Source organism: Eretmochelys imbricata, chromosome 18, assembly GCF_965152235.1.
Source record: "Eretmochelys imbricata isolate rEreImb1 chromosome 18, rEreImb1.hap1, whole genome shotgun sequence".
In the NCBI taxonomy this organism is placed as follows: Eukaryota; Metazoa; Chordata; order Testudines; family Cheloniidae; genus Eretmochelys; species Eretmochelys imbricata.
Genome location: NC_135589.1, coordinates 17,687,182 through 17,708,674, shown reverse-complemented (window position 1 = coordinate 17,708,674; position 21,493 = coordinate 17,687,182). Strand labels below are relative to the sequence as shown.

Genomic DNA, 21,493 nt, shown 5'->3' with positions numbered 1-21,493 from the left:
TGACTGTGTTTTGACTGAAGTGTAAGATTAACGTTTTTGCTTTATGGGTTTTTAAACATGGTTTAGACAACGTATTAGGTACAAATGTAAATATACGTGAATATGTAAGTACATGGATTAAATTAAATTATTGAAACAGCAGTAGGAAGGGAGGTCACACATATTAAATAATACACACATCCAATAAAAGGACTGCACAAATTGGAGTGCACTTTCAGCTGGGACCTCTGTTAGAGAGTTCATTTGCAGCTTCTGCCTTAAAGGCTATAAGCTAAGGATGGTTCATCCATTCCTAAATTTCTGATGGAGAAAAGTTGAAGTAATAGGTGTATATAAAGGGGAGAGAGAAGTTCATATGCTACCATCCACCTGACTGGGTCATTAGCAGTTCCGAGGGAGCTGGGGTTGGGCAGGGACCCCCTCCAAACCAGTGGAAGTCCCAGCACAATTTGCCATAGCAAGTTAATGCTACAGCCCTGCAAACTCAACCTGCGATCTGAAAGTAAAGCTGGGTTCTTTCTGGCTTATGCACTATCACTATTAATAAAGATTTGCAACAGGAAATTGGTTAACAATTCTCAAGGTGTTGCATGAGCTAGAATAGAATCCAGCTTGCTCTCCCACTCCTGTGGTGGCTTTGTAATGTAAATTGGTTAAAAAGTAATAAAATCTTATTTTTAATAGTTAGATAAGCAGATAAGATTCTGAATACCACAAGAAGCAGGACTGTTGAATAATGTGTAATTTTCACCTAGCCATTTTTCTGATATTTCCCTTTTGAAGATCAATCTCAGTCTATTTCTAAAATCTTCCAGTTCCAGAATCCTCTCTCATCACCAAAATCTGGGTTCTTTACAGTCCCTGACTGCAAATGAAAGCAAGGATTGCCTCTTATCTGTATTTGTACATCCCCAGCACCACGAGGCCCCTAACTGGGGCTTTTGAGCACTGCCATAATAGAAATATTGACTACTTCTACTACTAATCAGCCAGTGATACCTGATTGGCTATTAATAGTCCATTCAAGTTCTCTTTCTAGTTCCTTTGCCAAATTTCTACTTTTTCTGCCATCCTTAAATACATATAAAATACTCTCCAACTCATGTTTAACTTATATAAATTTTTAGACAGAAAGAAAGATAAAGAACTCAATCAAATCATTTTAGATTACCCTAAGTGTTGTAAAACAAATTTTATTAATTTAAAAGATTAATAAAGGTTACTTTTTCACTAAACCAAAACATAATAGCCCTGTTGAACACATGGCAGGCAGGGACTCTGTTTTTCTCTAAATTCTGTGCAGGTTCAAGTACACCAACAATGTTCAGCGAACAATCTGTAGCAGTACCTACTTTTCAGAGACATCTGTATTAGGTCTTTTCTGTATAACAATTAAAGTGAGAACATTATCCTTTTCCAAGTATGCAGGAGTCAGAGAAACGCATTTAAAGTAAGAGAGAAAGAAGGAGGGATATATCATATACCCAAGAGAGAATGATCTTTGTTAAACAAGAAGAGTAAAGACCTAATTTAGTCCCCAAAGTATAACTCAGTTCACAAAAGAGATTGTTTGCAAGTGACATTATTACATATTGTTTAGAAATATAACATGTTTTATTGTAGAGTATTTTGTCAGCAGTTTTCCCGTTTCTTAGAAAGTGATTAATTTTTGCATACAAATAGTATTATTCTTTTATCTGAATGATTTCAACCTTACAAATTATATCCAAGTAAAATGCTATATGAATCTTATGATGAGTTCAGTTGCTCCTAGACTTTGGGATAAGCAGGTGATTATCACCAGACAGATATAAATACCATTCCCTAAGACAAGGCAGAAAAAAGAAAAGGTTCTATGGCTCCATTTAATGTACAACAATAATGAACGTGTAGCAGAAAAGTACATATTGCTAAGGCTTCTATTTGTTGACTTCCAACTGAGAAATGTTAGGGGACTAAAATTTCTAAAAACAACCAAAATAATAAACTAAGAGACCACCTCATATTCCAGAATCACACCAACACTCTTACATCACACTTTCAGATTATTCCCTGGAAGAGTATCTGAAGTTAGAAATATTTAATTTATACAATTTCTCTTTTTAATTAAATATATGGCAATAGAAAAGAGAAGATAATTGGTATAGGGAAATAACTATATTCCCCAAACTAAGTTGGTTGAATTTTAGCTGGTAATTTGCTATCTAAACAATACTCTTTTTTCACAGCCCTATTTGATGATTTTCAAATTGCTTTTTACACCTAATCTTACTGTCCATATAATTATATTTTTAAGACACCTGTCATCTGAGATAAGACTATTTCTCTCAAAAGACCTTAGTCAATGCCCACTGAAATCAATAGATCCAATGGAAGTCAACTGACTTAAGTTGTCACTGAATCACATACCCAGTTTTGGAGTCCCCTACTGAAATTGTCACTAACTGCATGCTCTTGATGGCTCCTTTTAAGGTCAGTGAGAGCTGCAGGTGCTCAGCACTTATCACAGTCAAGCCCTAGGAATAAAATTTTGAAATTCTAAGCATGTGTAATAAATAGAATAATTCCATTTTACCACTAAGTTTTATAGCAATTGTTATCCATAACATCTGCAACATTAAACAATGGCTATCCAGATTAAAATTTGTAATGGGTTATTAAATGTTACTTTATTCATTGTTTGCAATGATAATGGAATTAAGTTCATTATAACATGCAAGATATTTGATATAATAAATTAGGCCCGAGTTCTGCAATGGGCCTAGCACAGAGCTTATTGCAGGATCAGGGCTTTTATCATTCATGCAAGTACTATAAATTCTACTTACTGATTTAAGATAATATTTCACCTATCTATCAAAAATGTTACTTATCTTCTTTCATTTGCAACATGATAAAGGGCAAGAAAGTAGATTTTGTGCCCAGACACATTTGTGCACACACACACTCACACACACACACACACACACTTCTCTCTTTCGGCTACTTCATTCGATATATAGCTTTTGACCCAAAACTCACTTGCTGTGGATGTAGATAATCAGTGTATATTAGTTCTGTAAAAATGAAGCAGGTTAAGCTTAGTTGTAATAACCTACTGAATAAGAATGATCCCATATGTTCCTGACCATATTTTAGGACAATCAAAGTAGAGAGGTTTTCTCAAATTTTGCACAAGAAGCCCCAGTGCATGCTGGGAACAGAAGATATGGAATTTAGTTTTAGGTAGACTAACGTTATGTGTTCTGAAAAGTTGCAAATTATTTGCTTAATATTGAGTCCCAGTGTATTAATTCTAGGCATCTGGAAATCTGAAATATAAAATAACCTTCAGGTAAATAACACTTCCAGTTCCCTGCAACTTTTAAAATATTATGTAATTTTGGTGAAGAAGAGAGACCTGCTGAACCCCAAGTATTGCTAAGCCAAACAAGATCTACAAACAAAAGAAGAAACTGTCATATCTGAGTCCATTTATTTTTAAACCAATCCTAACTAAGCACTAGAATGAAAATATTTGCACTTCTCTAGCACCTTTCAAGCGAGGATCTCAAGGCATTTTATGAACAGTAAGTCTCACAACACCCCTGTGGGCAAGTATTATTGTAACACTTTTACAGGTGGGGTGATTGAGCCATAGACAGGTGAAAAGGTTTGCCCAAGATCACATGTAAGTGTGGCAGAGCAAGAAACAACCCAGTAATTGTTACCCCACTTCCCTGCTCTAACCACTTGACAACTCCACCTTTCAGTTCAAGACCTTTAGGGGGCAGGGCAGAGACAGCATTTCTGGTACACAATGGTTCCAAAGTTAATGTTTACACATTAATGTCTGCACGGACATTTTTAACCCTTGGACCTCAATTTTTTGTGTGTTAGCAGCAATCACACGACCGCAAGAGTGTGAGTGAAGTCTGGAGGTTGAAAGCTAGAATATAGCTCTTCACTGTGTATGAAATTAAATACTATCTTGGTCTAAAGGGGAAGTCCTCTAAGTCTGGAACTGGCAGCTAACTAAAATTGTGTGTGGCACAATTGTTCCCTACTTGCAAATGTTTCATAATGACACTACCCTAAGTAGAATATTCTCATTTTTATCAACCAGCTTCTTTGTGTTCCACACAAAAGGCTTATAGTTCCTGTGCAATTGAACAACGATTTTTCACAGCTTTACTAGCAATGTGCAATGCACCGTAACACACTAATCTTATGTTAGAGTGCAACCTGCAAGACTCTTGCTTCCCAAGATCATAGGGTTTCTGGGAGCGTAATAGTAAAAAACAGCCTCAGTCTATAACCATGTGAAGCCTTGTAGCCACGTTTGAAGCAGTTTTCAAAGGAACATAGAAATTGCCATACCAGATCAGCCCAAAAGTCCAGCTAGTTCAGTATCCTGTCTCTAACAGCAGTAAATACCAGATGGTTCAGAGGAAAGTGCAAGAAATTCCATAACGGAGAATTATGGAATAACCTGCTCAGAGAGGAAGTTTCTTCTGAAGCCTAGGTAGCTGGGCCATAGCTACACTAGCAAATATGTTTCAAGATTCCAACCATTGTTTCACCTGGCATCTGACAGCTAAACTTTACTAGATTCCTATAATATGTTCACTTTTCTTTGGGGACTACAGCACTCTTTTGTCCTGGGTTATAGTATTAAGCACATTTCATTTTATGTAACATATTATGTAAAAATTAGGCATTTGCTGTGTTGCAAAATGGATATTATGTGTACACCTTAACTTTCAAATTGTCACTATGTGCAGACAGCAAAGAGAAACCATTCTGACAGTTTTTAAAATGCAACAGAACTAACTTGTCCAGTTAGTTAGTCTATGAATAAATAAATAAATAAATAAATAAATAAGACAACGTCCTCCCTTTTTTATTTTCAGGCTAATAGTATAACTTCTTATTATTCATAATTTTTGTTGGGAGGAGAATTATAATTAAGCAACTGGAATGGGAACATTTCTTACAGGAACTGCTCCAAAGCTGCATTGCGAGTATGCACTTAGGGAGGAAGAACTTGAAATTAGACACTAGGACGAGGTTTTGTCTGTTCAACTCTCTTACCAAACCCCTCATATACTGAAGTAGGTTGCACAGCCCACATCTAACATAGCACAGAATTTAGTCCATAGTTCTCATACAATACTGAAAAAGGTAAAAATGAAATGGACTCCTGGTTGAGGAGCAGTCTATAATTCTGATGGCATATTTTCTAAAAGCTCAGGATTCATGTAAATTTCTCTTTATGAGCAGCATGTAAGAATGGAGCAGACATATAAAGCAGGGCAAAGCAGTAGTAATGTGTGTCATCTAGTGTCACAGGTGCTTGAAATTAAGGGGAAGAAATGTTCACTGGTTTGTTATTGTATGGTTATAACAAACGATTCATGCCATATATATTTAAGTCTAGTAACACAGGGAAGGAGATGGGACCTAACCCCAGGGAAAGATACCACTCAGAAGACTAAAAGGTGGTTTTCTAATTCTGAACAAGCTCAGAGCCTTGTTTAAAGACAAAGTACCTTTTTGGACTTTAAATCTGCCAAGACACTTCTGGACACAGACTGGAAAGGGGCCAATCTGTTTTGGCAATTAAAGCTGATGAAATTCCACAAGAGCACTCAGGCCTGAACTCTGCTTAACAGTACATGTTTTTAGCTTCTATATGCCATCTCTTTTTTGTATATTGAATACTGGGTGGTCTCCCCTTCATTCAACACAAAGTTTAGGGTCTCAAAAATGACATTTTAATCTCAGTGTTTAAAAAAATGCCCACCTATATACAGTATCTATAAACAATTATGAAACATACCCTATAAGAAACCCTACCACTCAGAGGAGAGGCTGTTTTGACTGGAACATTGCAGTAGTTGTGTTTATAATTACACTTCAAACACTTTACCAACACCCAGTAAAGCAGACAATAAGCCTCTGAAATAGTTAAGTCTCATCACTAGTTTACAGATGGGAGAAATTAAGCATAAAAGAGATCAAGGCCACAATCTGGGACCTCTAGGCACATGCCCAACTTTACACATGAGTAGTTCCATTGACTTCAGTGGGACTGTACCTGTCCATAGAGATAAACACCCATAAATGTTTGTAGGAATGGGGTATAAGCAAATAGCCTGAGGTTACACAACAGAACAATAGTAGAACTGGGAATGTAACCCAAGAACTGTGATGCTCAGTCCTCTGATCTAGACACCTAAGTAAAGTTTCCTGTTTTGTTCAGGACTCCACCCTCAAATTTACCAGTAACATCAAACACAAGATGTAAGATTTTTCAAAACACATTTGAATATTTATTATACAAACAAAAATAAAAATATAGTTACCTAAGTTATTTCATATTATACTACCACACATCAAGTAACTCATTCTCTTGAATCATAATCACCAAAACTATCCTTACTCTTTCTTAGTAACTACTCATAACCATCCAATTCTGAGGGGGTGGAGGGTTGTGGTTTTTTTTGTTTTTTTTTAAACAAGCATTTCCCAGCATGCACTTCCTCACATACCTGGCAATTTAAATCCTGGAGAAGGAGACAATTACAGACCTACAGAGGAAAGTTTTGAAGCTACAAGGAGCAACTTCTTTTCTTTGGTTTATTAAGAAATTAGTGTTATTTTTCTTTTCTAGCTTTATCAATACACATACAGACAGGATTTTAAGCCACCTTTTTTCTGTGGGTTTTACTGGGTAAAGAGTTTAAAGAGTTTGTTTGGTTCTTATGGGCTTCATTGTAATTAGTTAGGCGAGAAGAGAAGTCCTCACATGTGACTTAATGTAAAAGTACAGGAAAATGCACGTGGGACTGTTAATGAAAAAAGACTGGTGTATCTGTATACTTACTTTTCTGCCATAAGGAAAGCAGGTCTTGTTGCTAGGTCACTAAACTGGGATGCAGGAGATCACTTGATCTCTCTGTACCTTAATCCCCAGCTGTAAAATAAGAATAATATTTTTGTTTCCCATCCTTGCTTTTGCTTATTTAGATTAAACTCACTGGGGGAGGGACTATCTCTTACTATATATCTGTACAATTGAGTTCCAATCTGTTGGGGCTATGGGCACTGCTGCAATACAAATAAAACCCTACAGGGACATCTGTGTTTGATTATTTTAGATTATGTCACTGCTTGGTTTCTGAGTCCCAGGGGTAAAGTAAAAGGGAACTACTTCCAACCTTCTTGCTTTGTAGCTTTTTCTCCAAGATCCTGAAAGCGAATAGGTTTCTTATATCTTTAAAAATAATAATAAAAAAAAAACCCCTCACTGAGGTCTCTGACTATTGTCGCGTCCTTTTCTTTCTTCAAACCCAACTTTCTTTTGGGGGGATAATTTATTCTCATGTTAACTTTGTAATAAAAGGAATTGTTTTCTTTGCAAGGGCACCTTTGCTTAGGCGAAGCTCAAAATTTAATTTTTTTTAAAAAGTTGGTGATCCTTTACAAAACCTCAACTGCTGACACGGAGACCGTTACCTCCGGATTTAAACATTTCCCCGAGAGACTCATAGCACTGCAGGGCCGGAGAGTCCTCCGGAGGAGAAGTCCAGCCGCTGCATGGAGCCAGGGAACCAGAAAGTGAAACTGACCACTCCGCGTTTCATGGTCCCGAAGAGAGAAATAAACTGCTCCACCAGAAAAACGTCACTTGGCCTGATCTCCGTTCTCCTCATCGCCCTCTCCCTTCGGCCCCATTGTTGTATGAGAGGCTAATTAAAGAGCTTTTGGGTGAGATGGGCTGGCTCTGTCTGGGGGGCATGAATCCTGGGATGGTGCTGGGGGTGGCCAGTGTCGTGCTAAAGCCCCAGCGCCTGAAACTACCCGGAGCTTTACCCCACAAACAAGGCTTCGTCCCCAACTCTTGCTCAGTCCCTTGGTGGCCCTGGCTTCCCTAGCCCCAGTGCCCCTCGCCTTCTCTCCCTCACCGCTGCTGCTATCTCACCCCACTTCCCTCCCCGCCTCCCCCTTTGCCCTTCTTACTTCCCTCCCCTCCTCCCATGCCCCCTCTCCTCAGTGCCCTTCCCACCGCCCTCGCCCGCCTCACCCTCCTCAGCCGCGCTGGGCGGGCTCGGGGGCCGGCCCAGGAGGCGGGGCGGGACCGGCAGCCGGGGTTTCCCGGCCGGGCCGCACGGGCGGGGCGGTTACCGCGCCCAGCCTGGCTCCGCTTCCCGATGGCTGCGGGGAGCTGAGCGGGGACCAAGCGCGCGAGGAGGAGCCGAGAGCCAGGGCGCCCCACGAGCCGCCGCCGCCTCCCCGGGACCGGCCAGACGCAGCGCGGGTGGCTCCCCCAGCCCGGTAGGGACGCAGCTGGAGTGGGCAGGGGCCGCGGGCGGCGGACACAGCGGCCCCGTTAATGAGCAGCGGCCGGAGGGGCAGGTAAGGGCCTGGGGACCCCTTCCCGCGGACACTCCCTCCTCCCCGGCTGCCCCACTCCCCAGATTCCCCAGGACCTTTCTCCCTGTGTCTCCGCGCCTTCTTCTCCCTCTCCTGCCCCCCTCATCAATCCCTCTTCCGCCCCTCCTGTTCGCTAACAGCCCCCCATGCCCCCTGATCTCCCCTGCCCCCAGCCTGTCCAGCGCCTACTAGCATAGAGAGATTGAAAATACCTCCCTTCAGCTTCCCCTAGCAAGTCTCTCTCTAGCTGCTGGAGGAGGAAGAGGTGGGGGTAGGAGTGGGAGAGTCTTTCTTTTGAAGGGTTTTTTAAGACCAGAAGGGAAGAGAACCCGGGGTTTTGCAGGGTTCCATTTTTAATTGCAATTAGGCTGGAGTGATTTGCACTAGGCACTGTGCTGTTCTTTGTGTGTGTATATGTGTGTGTGCGTTAAGGTATAAAGGTGAGTTGGCAAAGAAACCGAGCCCTACAGAGGGAGTGTTGGGGGAGGGAGAGTCTCAAGAAATGCTGTGGTGTGTTTCTGCTGTAATGGTGGAAAATTGATTAAGAGGAGACAAGGGTGTGACAAACAGGGTAAGGCTGCTCCAAGCAGACCCTAGCCCAGAAAAGGGAACATCTGAGGCTTGGAGGATGGGTTCACACTGTTTTTTGCTGTGGGAGGAAGGGTGGGTATGGTCTATAGTTGTGTTAATCCCTTAGCTATGTTTTTTTTTTAATCTAGCTTGCATATTTGTTGTTCCTCCATCTGTTATGGTGCTGCATATTTTTGTGTGCCTGTAAGTGTAATATCGAAGATCATGGAGGATGTTTGCAACAGCAGAATAAGGGAGTTTCTCCATGGAAGAAGTGTTAAAAATATTAAAAACAACTCCTGCCCCCAAATTCAAAGCTTAGTTGTGAAAAGGTTTTCAGTACATTTTTTATCCATTAAAGGTGTTTTCAAAGTGTAGCTTTTTAAATTTCAATTCTAAAACTGCATATAAAAATGAAAAAGGATGTACAGTCATGTATATTTTAAGTAATGAATATGAAATTAGGGAATAGGCAAGACTTTAAAAATAATCTTGTCTAGAAGAGAGTCAGGATGACATAGAGGTTATTCCAAGATGTCAATTAATCACTTGTGAAGATTAGCTGAAATTTTAACAAATGTGATTTTTCAATATTCTCTTACCAAGTCACTACTTGGGACTCATTTCAAATAAGGCATCCTTTCCATGATGTTAACTGCCACATTATTAGGTATTGTCTACACACTAGAAACAAAGAGGAAAGAACATCTGACAATAAAAGGAAGCGTTAAAAAAAAAAAAAATCTAGCAAAATTGTTCTTGTAGACAACTGACTGAAATGAGAGACAAACATTTTGCAGTTTGATCATTTCTGCACCTAGTCGTTGGAGGCTTATTCCACATTTTGAAGCTTGTTTGCTGAGCAGAAGGATGTGAATCAAGACAAAGTGCTATCGATTTATATGTAAAATGCATGTGAAAAAATAAGATATTGCACTGAGATCTAAACTCTTTTTAAGTGCTAAGCATCAGTCTTTTTAGATAAGAGTGTATTTTTGGGGAGCGAGGTGATAATAGTGCAGTTGTTTTGGTGGCTGCAGCTTACCGAGGGTGTGTGTTTGATTTTCTTTTTGCTGTGAATGAATGGATCCTTCTGTGCCTGGGCCCAATAACTGCAACAAGATGGCGTTTGCAGCAAGGCAGCTCTCTCATTTTCAACTCCTCCTCATCATAGCTCTGCCAAAGTAGATCTTATTCCTTACTTGTATTTTGGATGTCTTTTGTTTTTTGTTTGCTTTCTCCTATTTTTTTGTGGTAGGAAGGGGATTGGGGGAATGGTAAAACAAACGTTTTTCTTCCTGTTTTAATTTTTGTAGGTTTTCCCCCAAATACATGGGAGGATAGACTAGGTGGGAGGAGTAAATAGTTTTGTTGAAATTTTCACATAGGCTGTGACTGAATAAAACAGAAACGTGATTTTGTTCTATCATCTAATGCCCGTTATAATGGCATTTAGGAACGTTTTTCTTTGTTTTCTATTTTAGCCACAAATAGACTTTTAAAAAAACATTTTTCCATAATCCAGAATGTGTATACAAAATCCTGTATGAGTAGCTTGGTAAAATTTTGTTTTACCAGTCTAGTAATAATCAGACCCCAAGTAGTCATTTTTTGTGATACAAAGGAGAAGTTCCCTTCTGCTTGAGAATGTTCAGATGATATGTGGAGGCTTTTAAAACTGCATTTGACCTGAAATAGTTGTCATACTTAGGGCATTATTCTTTCCATTATAGAGAGGTGGAAGAAAAAGGTTATTTGGATATTAAAACCTTTTTCTGTGTTTTATATGGTACATGTCATATTTTAAAATTACATTACAAGATGACTTTTTAAAAAAAGTATATATTCCAGAAAGGTATAAATTTCCTATTGGTAGTTTATGATGTTGTTTATTATTTATACTAGTGTTAACCTTATTTCTAACTTCACATCCTCAATAAAATAAACTCTCCAGTTAGTATTTAATAAAATAGATTTACTCCCAAGCATTTTCAAATGACTGTTAATAAGTTTAAAATACATGTTGCCCTATTCTAAAAATATTTTGCTGCTTTGTAATATGTCTTCTGTATTCAGATGACCTCTAAACTCTTGATAATGGATCAGGAGTTTTAGTACTGCTCTGTGGATTTATTTTTTCTATAATCCATCATTTGCCATTGGTTATTTAGAGTATAACCAATCTGTTTTATAGCTTACTTTTGTATTGGGCTACAAAAACCTTATTTGTGACTAAGGTTTTTGTTTCCGTTTTTGTGTTTTGTATTGGAAATGCATAATGTTAGCATTTTTCAAAATGAAGATAAATATTGAAGAAATTAACTACATCTATATAATTAGTTCAATAAATCATTTGAAGGACATTTCTTTAAGAACCGGTCAGTGTTGTTTCAGTTTGAATATTTTTTTTTTATGCCATTGAATTTAAAACTAGCTTCACTAGTATTTAATATTTCAGATTCTTCTTGTTTTTCATGGTAAGAACTTGAAAAATAAAGTAGGTTCCTGTATTGGGCGACTAAGATCATATACATTTATCCCTGCTTAGTCCTTATAGTTGTCAGGTCATTGTGTAGCAAGCATCCTTTCATGAAATCTTTGTTGGTGCCTCATGTTCAGAATCTACTGTAAATCCAGCTGGAACAGCTTTGAGGCTTTACCCTCACTTGGAGAAACATATTTGAAGATGGAATGTTAAACCAAATAAGAATTCACAATTTCTTAAGGTAAAAAAAGCTAGCAGTGTTTCCCACCATTTGAATGCATAACTTAATCCAATTGTGAACATTTAGTAAATCGATCTTAAATTTAAAAACTGAAACAATTAAAACTATTGTCCTTATTCGTGTATTAATATCCTTGGAAATTAGCAATTATTGTGGAATATGAAGAATAGTTTGACTTTTGGTTGTTGTATACCCAGCATGTAAATGTGATTGCTTTGGAATATATTCATTAACAACAAATATATATAATCTTTTTTGTGTATAACACCCTTCCCCCAAACCAAACAAGATGTTGCTAGCTGTTGTGTGTAACAACTTCCTGGTGTTCTAAAGGTTTAAATTAGGTCATGTAGGAAGCAACTAACTGATCTTCCTTAGCAGTTCTGTTTTGAGTTATGATTTCTCAACCACAGTGTGAAATTAGATACCGGTAACTATATAAAATCAGAATGTAGGGATATAAACTGTATATGTAATTTTGCTAAAATGTGTGCTTTTTATGTAGTTCCTGTAAGAAGGGTTTTAAGTTAGATCCCTTCAGAAAGCTGAGATCCAGAAATATATTCTTAACAAAGCAAGGTAAATTCTTTCTTAGGTTGATTCCCTGCAACTTCCAGGTTAAAGGTACAGAAGTATTAAGGAGGTGATGCATTTACTAATTGAGTTTATTCTTGTGATTGAAATTTGTATTTTGTAGCTTTCTGCTAAAATGACTGTAGGTTTTGCCTCCTGTAGATAAGGCTTGGCTCATGTTGCGGTCTTTGAATTGGATTAAATTCTTACTGTCCATGGATTTTTGGCTCTCAGCATTAGTGGATTGGTAATTGATATTCTCAATTTTAATATCCAGTTTTAGCCATATGGCATACCGTATTGTTTTGAGACTCCCATTTAGCAACTAGTTTGATACTAACAAATGGAAATGAGAAATCATGTAATCATATGGTTGAATTACTATTAGACAAATCTTCTTAGGACTCTTCACACCCCCCCCCCCCAATGCCTACACTGACTAATGCCAACATTTCTTGCCGTAACATATTAGTGGTTGTGGTAGGCAGAACGTTGATAACCCTGTGCTGGTTAGATTCTGTTACTTTGATGGTCAGGATAGGGTGGAGAGCAAGGGTGTTTTCTAACTATAGCCTTAAGTGCAGGCTAAAAAATAGTTTACCCAATTGAAAATCTGGATTGTTTTTCTTGCAACCAAAGTCACTAATTAACTTTTAAAAAATTATATATGGATCAGTTTAATGTTGGATCACAATTTAATATATCTCCAAAGGGTGTGTAACATATCTATATTAGTTTTTCAGCTTTCTCAGCTGAAAACTTTTTTTTTTTTTTGCATTGACCAAAAATATATACACAATCTGTACATACTTGAGCCAATTGGTAGTTTAGCAGAACATTAAAAGCTTTTTAAAAGATTTGAGCTGACTGTTAACTGTGTCTTTGATTACTTGTGCATCTAATGGTAATTTGCATTTCCTTAGAAGGCTTCCCAATACAAGCAAAAAATGTAGATATTCAAAAATATGCATACATGTTTAAAGGTAGAGTATTATATAAGGACAGATTTCTATTACCCATTTAAAAAAATGGTATTGTGAACCTCAGGTAACAATAGTGTATCCAAGTTTTTTAATATTTGTATATGTAATTTGACCCTGGTGCTTATATGATAATTGTTGAACTGCAGTATTGAAATTAGATTACGCTGATGTGAAAGTATTTCAATTTTAAGAAAGAATTACTTGTATTTAGGTTGAAGACTCCAGCTGGAAGTCTAGTGTGATAAAGGGCACTGGTTGATTTTTTGTCTTTTTTTTCTTTTCTGTGCCTTAAGTTCCTGTGCAATAAAGTCTTAGATGTTTAGCTAAAGGATAACCACATAGCCTACATTTTATAACCTGGGAACATCTTAAGACACAGTGCCTATTTGCTACACATTGCATATATACTCATTGTTTCCTAGCCATACTGTAATTAGGGATTGGCTTTTTTTCATTCTTGTATGTAAATCATAGTAAAATTTCTGAAACTTCACAGAAGCATAAACATGATTGGTGGTGAGACTCCAAAATAATCATCCACTGGTCAGTCACAGTAATTTCAAATGCTAGTTTGAACACTGACTTCTGTTGATTCTCTAGATCTGTGACTGATTTGGAGCTGCTCTGTAATTTATGAATATTGTATGTTCTGGCATTTACTATATTAATATATTGAGTTAGTTTAATATGGGGGTGTCAGGAAAAAAAACAAGCAGGAAGGTAAAAGAATGGCCAATAAGTCCCTTCTCAGCAAACACTTCAGACAATGCTAGGAGAGGAAGAGGCCTGCAAACCCAGGAGATCAAAAGAACTAGGGACGGTTTAAAAGCTAACACCCCCTAAAGAGAAGGGGATAGATAGTTGTGCAGGGCAGCCAGGGTGAGAGACAAACATCTATCATGGGAGTCTAAAGAAGCTAGCCCTGCTTAGGTTACCATCAGAGCATGATAAGGTAGAGATGGATGTACCTTGTTTTCTAATCTTTTTTTGTCAACAGGCTCTGTTCCTACTGCAAAATAAATAAGTTTGTTGTAAGAAGGTGTTTTGTTGTTAGCCAATGGTTGTATATTCCTGAAGAGAAGAGCCGCAAGTTCCTGGACTCAGACCTTCTGAGTAAGCACTGTTACACAGGTTATTGCAGCTCGGGGCCTGATCTAACTAAGGTCATATTTATGTGAACAATTAGCCCATGGCAAGTAGGAGCATGAATCTACTCCATGCTAGCTTGCTGTGGACTAACTGTCCATGTGGACCCTGCTGATGCATGTTAATAGTTTGTTAATGCACTTTAATTTAGTTCTCTTTGACACAGGACTAGATCAAAGCGCATTCCCGAACTGTTCATGTGAAGCTTGCTGACACATACTGACAGTGCTTGGTGTGCCAGTGCACACCCCATCTTGCCAGGGGTTAAATGTTTGTGTAGAGAAGCCCAAGAGTGGCAGAATTGTAGAATTCCACCCCAGGATATCTAAAGATGCGAGGCCTAAGACCTGAGGGGGTGTACCAGAAGTGCAGCTAGCCCTATAACGGAGCAAAAGTGACAAGGACCAGATTATCTTCAGTTTGACATTTTCATAGAGAATACTTATAACTTAAAGGGAAAGCCAGGTGCTGAGGATAAGCAGCAGAAGAAAAGAATGATAAAAGAAGAAACCATGTCTGACTGTGTAAATTTTAGTCTTGTAGAAACACCATGTACTGCTCTAGGTATATATATATTTTCTTTAGTATTAAAACTTTGCTTTGTAAAAAGTACCTAATGTATTTAAATTTTTAGCCTGCAAAATTTCTCTAATTTCTGGTAACTGTGTGGAAAAGGAAGCATCTTTGACACATGCTAAGGATTACTTGAATGCTGGATAGCTGAACAGCATTTTACATATGTCCTGTTGTTGCTGCGAGTAATTCTGATTTGTGCTCCAGCTGTTGTCAGTTGTATTTATGGTTGAATATTTAATGCTACCACACTCCTCTGAGCAAAATTCACCAGCATTCCTGATTATAAAATCTGGATTGTCCATAATTAGAATGTTTAGTTTGCTTTTATTACAATGGCAGATTCCATATGGCTGAATACAAGTATGAAGGATCATAATTAAAATATATTGTCATTATCTACAACTCTTTCAAGAAAGGAAAAAAATTATAATAGCAAAATATGCGGTTCCACAAACTCCTTAATGCGGCCTTACAAACTTGTTGTGAGCATTCTACCAGGTAAGGCACCAAAGCTGCTTGTTCACCCTTATTCAGTAATCAAAAATTTACTTGGTCCAGGAAAGTTGAGTGAGTTGAATTTTGCAAGGCTGCCATAAGACTTTATGACAGAGGTAAAGAATCACAACCACCAAGGATGGGTAGGCATTGCTGACATGAAAGTTTCACCTATTTCTTCTTAACAGTCAAGATTGTGATGTACCCTTTCATTGTTGCTGTTGTAAACCACTCTATTCGTATTCTAAATAATCTTAACTGCTACCTGCTTTTGTAATGATCTTCCCCCTGCATAAAGAAGAATTCATTTTTCCCTAAAGTCAAATACTTCTATACTTCTTGTCTGTTATGTAAACTATGTAAGACCTTTTGCTTTCTGCATTTTATATTCCAAATATCTCTATCGTTTGTGTTCTGTTTGCTTATTTGTTTATAAGCAAACTCATGTAAATTTCACTTCTGGGGTACTAGCTAGCCTGCATGTTGTTTTGAGGAAATAAATTACAACAACTGAGAATGTTACTGAAATCACATTGTCTATAAATAGAAGTGCTCTAGAATTTTATCTGAAAGTTTATGGAGCTTTACACAGGTATTTACTGTGGGTCGGTTTTTTGTGCTGTGTGGGAAGCTCAGACAGATTACTAACAGATTTTTCTGACAGAAGAATATACAGTTGTTGACTTTCAAATTACAAGGTAGCTGCTTTAGAGACTGAATTTAAATGACCAATAGTAATGGTCGGCACATTCTTGGGACAACTTGAATTTGTCATTTGAATGCCTGTGGCAACACTGATTATCCCAGACATTTTGTTTACTAGGGGAAAATATGTAGGTTATTGTATGGTTTTGAACTACATGGTATTCTGCAAGAATTAATGTTGTCGTTAGGGCTTTAAAAGTAGAAAATCTAAGGGCAGACAAGAACATTGATCAGTTTGAAGATTTGAACTTATAGAGACTATGGCTATATCATTCCTCTTGTTTTAGTATTTATGTATGCATTGTGAAACTCTGTGATATTTTGTTGCAAGCTTTCTTTTGTAGACTTATGCCATAAGTTCTGTTTTGATCTCAGGAGAATAAGCTATATTGACAGGCTCAAGATGAATTCTCTTCCTCTTCCTTGTTCTCTGTATACCTTTTTTTTAAATTGTTGGGCTGACAATTCATTAGGTCAGACCATGAGGTTCGATATATGGCATGTTTGGTGCAAAGTATTGTGCTGTATTTACAGTAGACTTTTGCTGTATTTAAAATGCGTCAACATAAGCATCAAGTTTGTCACACTGAGGTTTATGATGGAATAATATAAATTAATCTTCTGGCTCTGGTCATAATAAATAACATAGTAAAATTTAACAAAGTAGACATTTTTGTGCTGTAAGAAACTAAAAAGAAATCTAATTCTTATAGCTAATTTTAAATTGTAGAAATTCCCATTAGATGCATGTCCTAGAAGATGCTCTTGTCAAAGTGGGCTAACAAAAAATGGGACTTGTTACTTTCCACAGGGCTGACAAAATAAGGCAGACAAATAGGGGCAAGGGTTCCTATTGTTGTATCCTGCTGATATCTCCGAGACTCCAAATCAGATTATAATATGCCAACCAAGGAAGTAAAAATTCCTGTACTTTATTAAACTATTAGAAAGAATAAGCATGTGTTGCAGTGGTGATAATCCTGTCACACACCCTTCATAAGGTAATGAATATTAGGGGTACTGAAGATCTTAGTGGATAGAGACCACTGTCTGTTACGCAGAAGTGTTGTCTGTACAAAGATCACCAACAACTTGCTTGATATTTATAGCAATTTAATTATGCTGCAGGTTACGAAGTCCTGAATTTTCTTAAGCGTTGGCAGACACACTGCCTGGCAATCAGTATGCACCTCATCTGTGCCTGATAACTTGTTTATTGTTACGACTGTTCCGTTTGCTATTTAAAACCAGATAAGAAATATTTCTTGGACTTATAGCTGAATGACCCATAAATTCAGTGTTCTAATTTTTAAATTGATGTAGTTATTTTCATAAATTTCATAAGCTGGAGCCATACACTAGAGTCAAAGTATTGCTGACCCATGAACATGTGTTGAAAGTCAGTATGACAGAAGGCAGAAACTGCAGTCATTTCAGCTTTTATCCTCACTTGAATACTTCATACCATTTGGATGCAGACATTGAAAGACTGGATGTCTTGTAGTTCCCTGGATCTTACGCTGAATTCATCAGGCTCAAAAGTGTAACTTGGATGACTAGAGAATTCTTGTAGGTTGGTCCAAGCTCGCACTTTAAACTTTCTCAATGGTTTAAGAAAACCCTTAGCGGTTTATATTTATTTTTTTCTGTGGGAGTTCCCTTGCCTAGCACACTCTGAGAAGCCCTTTTAGTCTAGTGCTGCTGCTGACATCATAAGCAGTTCCTCTTTTCACTTTCAAGAGGAGCTCCAGTGGCCCAGTAAGTGAATCCCATACTTCAAAATACGGCATTATCTTTCTGCCATCTCTTCATTGCATATATGATTTTAGCAGCCAATATATCATGATCCTCTAATTAGAATACTGCTTTATACTAATTTGAAGTAGCTGTAATTGTGTATGGCAATGATATGGGAAAATAAGATTATTTAAGAATCGCTGTGTTTTGAAGTTTGAGATTGTATTACTTGTCAGGGCTAGAAACAAATTGTATATATCCTTAGAATGAGATTGAATTTATACTCGGCTGCCTTGGGTTCACAAGTTTTGGACCTTGAAGCTTGCTGGTTTTGCAGAATAGGCACTAATCAGGGTTTTAATGCAGAAAGGTCCCGTCCAGTCCAGTGTGCAGAACATAAGTGTGCTTAGCTTGTAAATTCCATGTCGTGTACAGTACCAAGCCCACTATTGCTGTTTAACAAATAATATAAAATGTTAATAGCACAGTTAGGACATTTTCAGAGATTAGCAACTGAGCAGAAAAATTAAATTACTTCAAACATGTTGATCAGCTTTTTTGATTAAAAATATCCAGTTATGTCCATAAATAAGCTTCCAATTGTGTTATGCAGTAGCTCTTTCATATTTTGAATGCTTATGACAACTATTATGGGAGTATTGGGACTTCATGGACAATCAAACTACAATCACTGCAATTACTGCAGGTTTTGTTAGACAATTTATTAGCTCTTTGTAGAAAAAGTTTGAATTAGTTAGAAGCTGCATAAAATTGTTTGAAAGTGAAGTCTTTTTGTTGAAAGAGACAGTGTTGGGTTAAAAATTAAAAGTTTATTACCTGTGTCATCGTCATAGTATAAATGGAGAAAAATAAAGTGTAATCAGATATTTAAAAATTTAATTTATCCTTCACTCAGTTTAGACAATGAAGCTAGACTAGTCAATTTCACTTTCCTTTCATAATCTGTTTACTTTCTAATTCTGGGAAAAGCCTTGTACTTGGATTTTCAGCACTGTAGGGAAATGCTTTTATTCCTTAATATAAACACATTTGTTAATACAAACATATTTGTTGGTAGCAGAAAGAAATCCAAAAACACTTAAACCTAAATATATAGGGCTTTTAGACCCAGGTGTAGTAGTTTGTAGGTGTGGCTACTTGAGTGTTCTCTAACCTGCTATTGCATCTTAGTGTTGTATACATAAGATTTAATCATAAGTTTTTTAGATGCAATTTTGTAGCATTTTCCTCAAATCCTCCACTTTCTCTCATTGAATAGAATATCCTGAGAAAATGAAGTGTGTGTGTGTGTGTGTGTGTGTGTGTGTGTGTTAAGCTGTGTAAATTCCTTGACAATGGGGAAGATGTTTCAAACCACATTCAAAGTTTTGTGGTAAAGTATCCTGGCAAATCTCCAGATATAAGAGGATGGCCTGCATATAATGTGATCTTTTAATGTTTCTATTCACTTGCAACCTCTTTTTTTTCCACAAAGCTAAATATGAACTCATATACTAAGCCAGGTCTTGAATTTCCTTGATGCCTATTAGCCTGAGGACTCAGTCTACTATCCAGAGTGAAAAATAGCATGTCTCCAGGCTGGGCCTTGAAACCATGTCCCCTTACAGTTTAAAAGAATACACCGGACCCTCGCTAGAATGCGGGGTTCGGGATCCATGTGCGGGGCTGCGTTACCATGGATTAAAATTTAAATATTTAAATTTGGGATCCATTGCCACGACCGTGCTATATGCGAATCCGCGCTCGAGCAATGTCCGCTCTAGCGAGGGTCCGCTGTATGTACTGGCTGTCTTGTACTATAAGTAATTGGAATATATTTTCAAATAACTTTCTCTTTACTGTATTTTTTTTTTTTTTTAAAAAAAGCCTATTTGTATTACAATAGCACTTAGAAGCAGCAACAGAATTTGGAATCCCATTGTACAAATGCAGAGCAAGAGTTGGGAGATAACATCGATCTCTTGTTTCCTGGTCCTTTAACAATTTATCATATTGCTCTGTTGTTAGACCATCTTTCCTTTCCTCGCTTCCATGTATGCTTTTTTTCCCTAAAATAAATCGGACTTTTTTTTTCTGTGATGTTCTCATTGTTGGTTTCTGCTCTTATTTCTCTCTTCCTCCTCCCCTTATTTTTTCCCTTCTACATTGCATTCAGTGCTTCTGTGTCTTCTCTGTCCTCTTCTCCCACTCTTCCCTAGATATGTACTATCTAGAGGAATAAACCCGTTAACGAAATATTTATTAAAAAAAAATCCGCCTGTGATAGGGGGCGCTGGCCAAGAGGGATAATACCCAGGTGAGAAGCTGAGGCTCCCCACCTTCCAGATGTTGCAACTTCTGCTGTGGTATTGTCCCTAGATTCTACTCAGAGATTCTATCTTTTGTAGCAGCCTATGACTGGAAGGCATCAGATAAATTTTGAACACCGCTCTTCAGCCCCACTCCCCCAAACCCAGTGGCTGCTGAGACAAGAAGCATTCTGTGTTCCCAGACACCCCCCTCCTCCATAATTAAGTACCTTGGAAGTCTCTACTGCTCTACCCTTCCTTAGCCTTCTGTTCAGTCCTTGGTACCACTGGTGACAAGGATGGCAGTTATGATTTTGGGATGTGGACACCTGTCCACCAAGATTTGTATTGAGACCAGTACATTTCGCATAGGGGGTCACTGAACTGCTTTTAAGATGGCTATAACTTTTGGTGACTACCAACTTGAACTGGATGTGAACCAGTGGCCTAGAGGTAAAAAAGCTCTGTTTCCATTGCCACTTTCCTGAGCTCTGATGTAGCTTTTTATTGGCTTTGCAGGACAAAATGTAATGATAACTAGGAGACTACAAGCAATCAGGGTGTATGAACTGGCAACATAAAGGCTGATGGAATGAGAACTTTCTCTGCTTGTATGCTTACTGTGGACAATGGCATTGGAAGAGTTACAGAACAGTTGTGCTGCTTACAATGTGCAAGGTTTGTTATAAAATAGGAAAAACCGTGTCAGATTTAAATCTCTGAGGATCGTTATTTAGTGGGTGCGTCTAAAAATATTTGTTAGCTTTGGTGTCCAGCGTGAAAATGTATGTCTTCAGAGAACTTATAAGTAGTAAATCAGTACAGATCAATTGGAATGGTTTAAATCTTGGCGTCCTTCTCTTTCTGTTAAGACTGGCATACTAGCTTAATTGTTTGGGCTTCTGAATTTTTACATTTCAGTCATTGAAATTTGTCAAATAAGCTAGTAATTTTTAAGTTTGTGTATTCAAGTCTTTGCACAAAAGATACTTGTAGGGGTTGACATCTCTCTTCCTAGTCCTATATTCGGTAAGGATGGGTGGGAGAGCAAGGGTAGAGATGTTCAGATCAGTTGAACAAGCTACAGTTTCCATATTAGTGTATAGCCAGGACTGAGTGATAAGTATGATGGATGGAAGGCAGTTCAAGTACCATTGTTCAGTCCTTCCCTCAGTTAGTCCTTTTTGGTTTGTCTTAAGGCCGTAATACTGCAAGGGGATCATCTTGCGTAGTTCCGTTAAAGTCAGTGGTAAGA

General features: G+C 37.8%; 2 protein-coding genes across 6 annotated transcripts in view; one reads left to right on the top strand and one right to left on the bottom strand.

Annotated features, from left to right (window-relative positions):
* The window catches only part of CALML6 (calmodulin like 6), a 61,499-nt gene extending 53,400 nt beyond the window's left edge, over positions 1-8,099 (bottom strand). The window contains exons 1-2 of one of the 3 annotated variants that reach the window (XM_077837521.1): positions 8,069-8,099; positions 6,869-6,958 (exon numbers count right to left, since the gene is read on the bottom strand). The gene's annotated coding sequence lies outside the window, so the exon portion shown is untranslated. Of the gene's footprint in view, positions 1-6,868; positions 6,959-7,613; positions 7,929-8,068 lie in introns of those variants that run through there. The other 2 variants (XM_077837520.1, XM_077837519.1) reach the window with 2 other exon arrangements.
* A 47-nt stretch (positions 8,100-8,146) lies between these two features.
* Positions 8,147-21,493, top strand: part of GNB1 (G protein subunit beta 1) — an 83,133-nt gene continuing 69,786 nt past the window's right edge. Inside the window, exon 1 of one of the 3 annotated variants that reach the window (XM_077837518.1) lies at positions 8,147-8,400. The gene's annotated coding sequence lies outside the window, so the exon portion shown is untranslated. The remainder of the gene's footprint in view (positions 8,401-21,493) is intronic. The other 2 variants (XM_077837516.1, XM_077837515.1) reach the window with 2 other exon arrangements.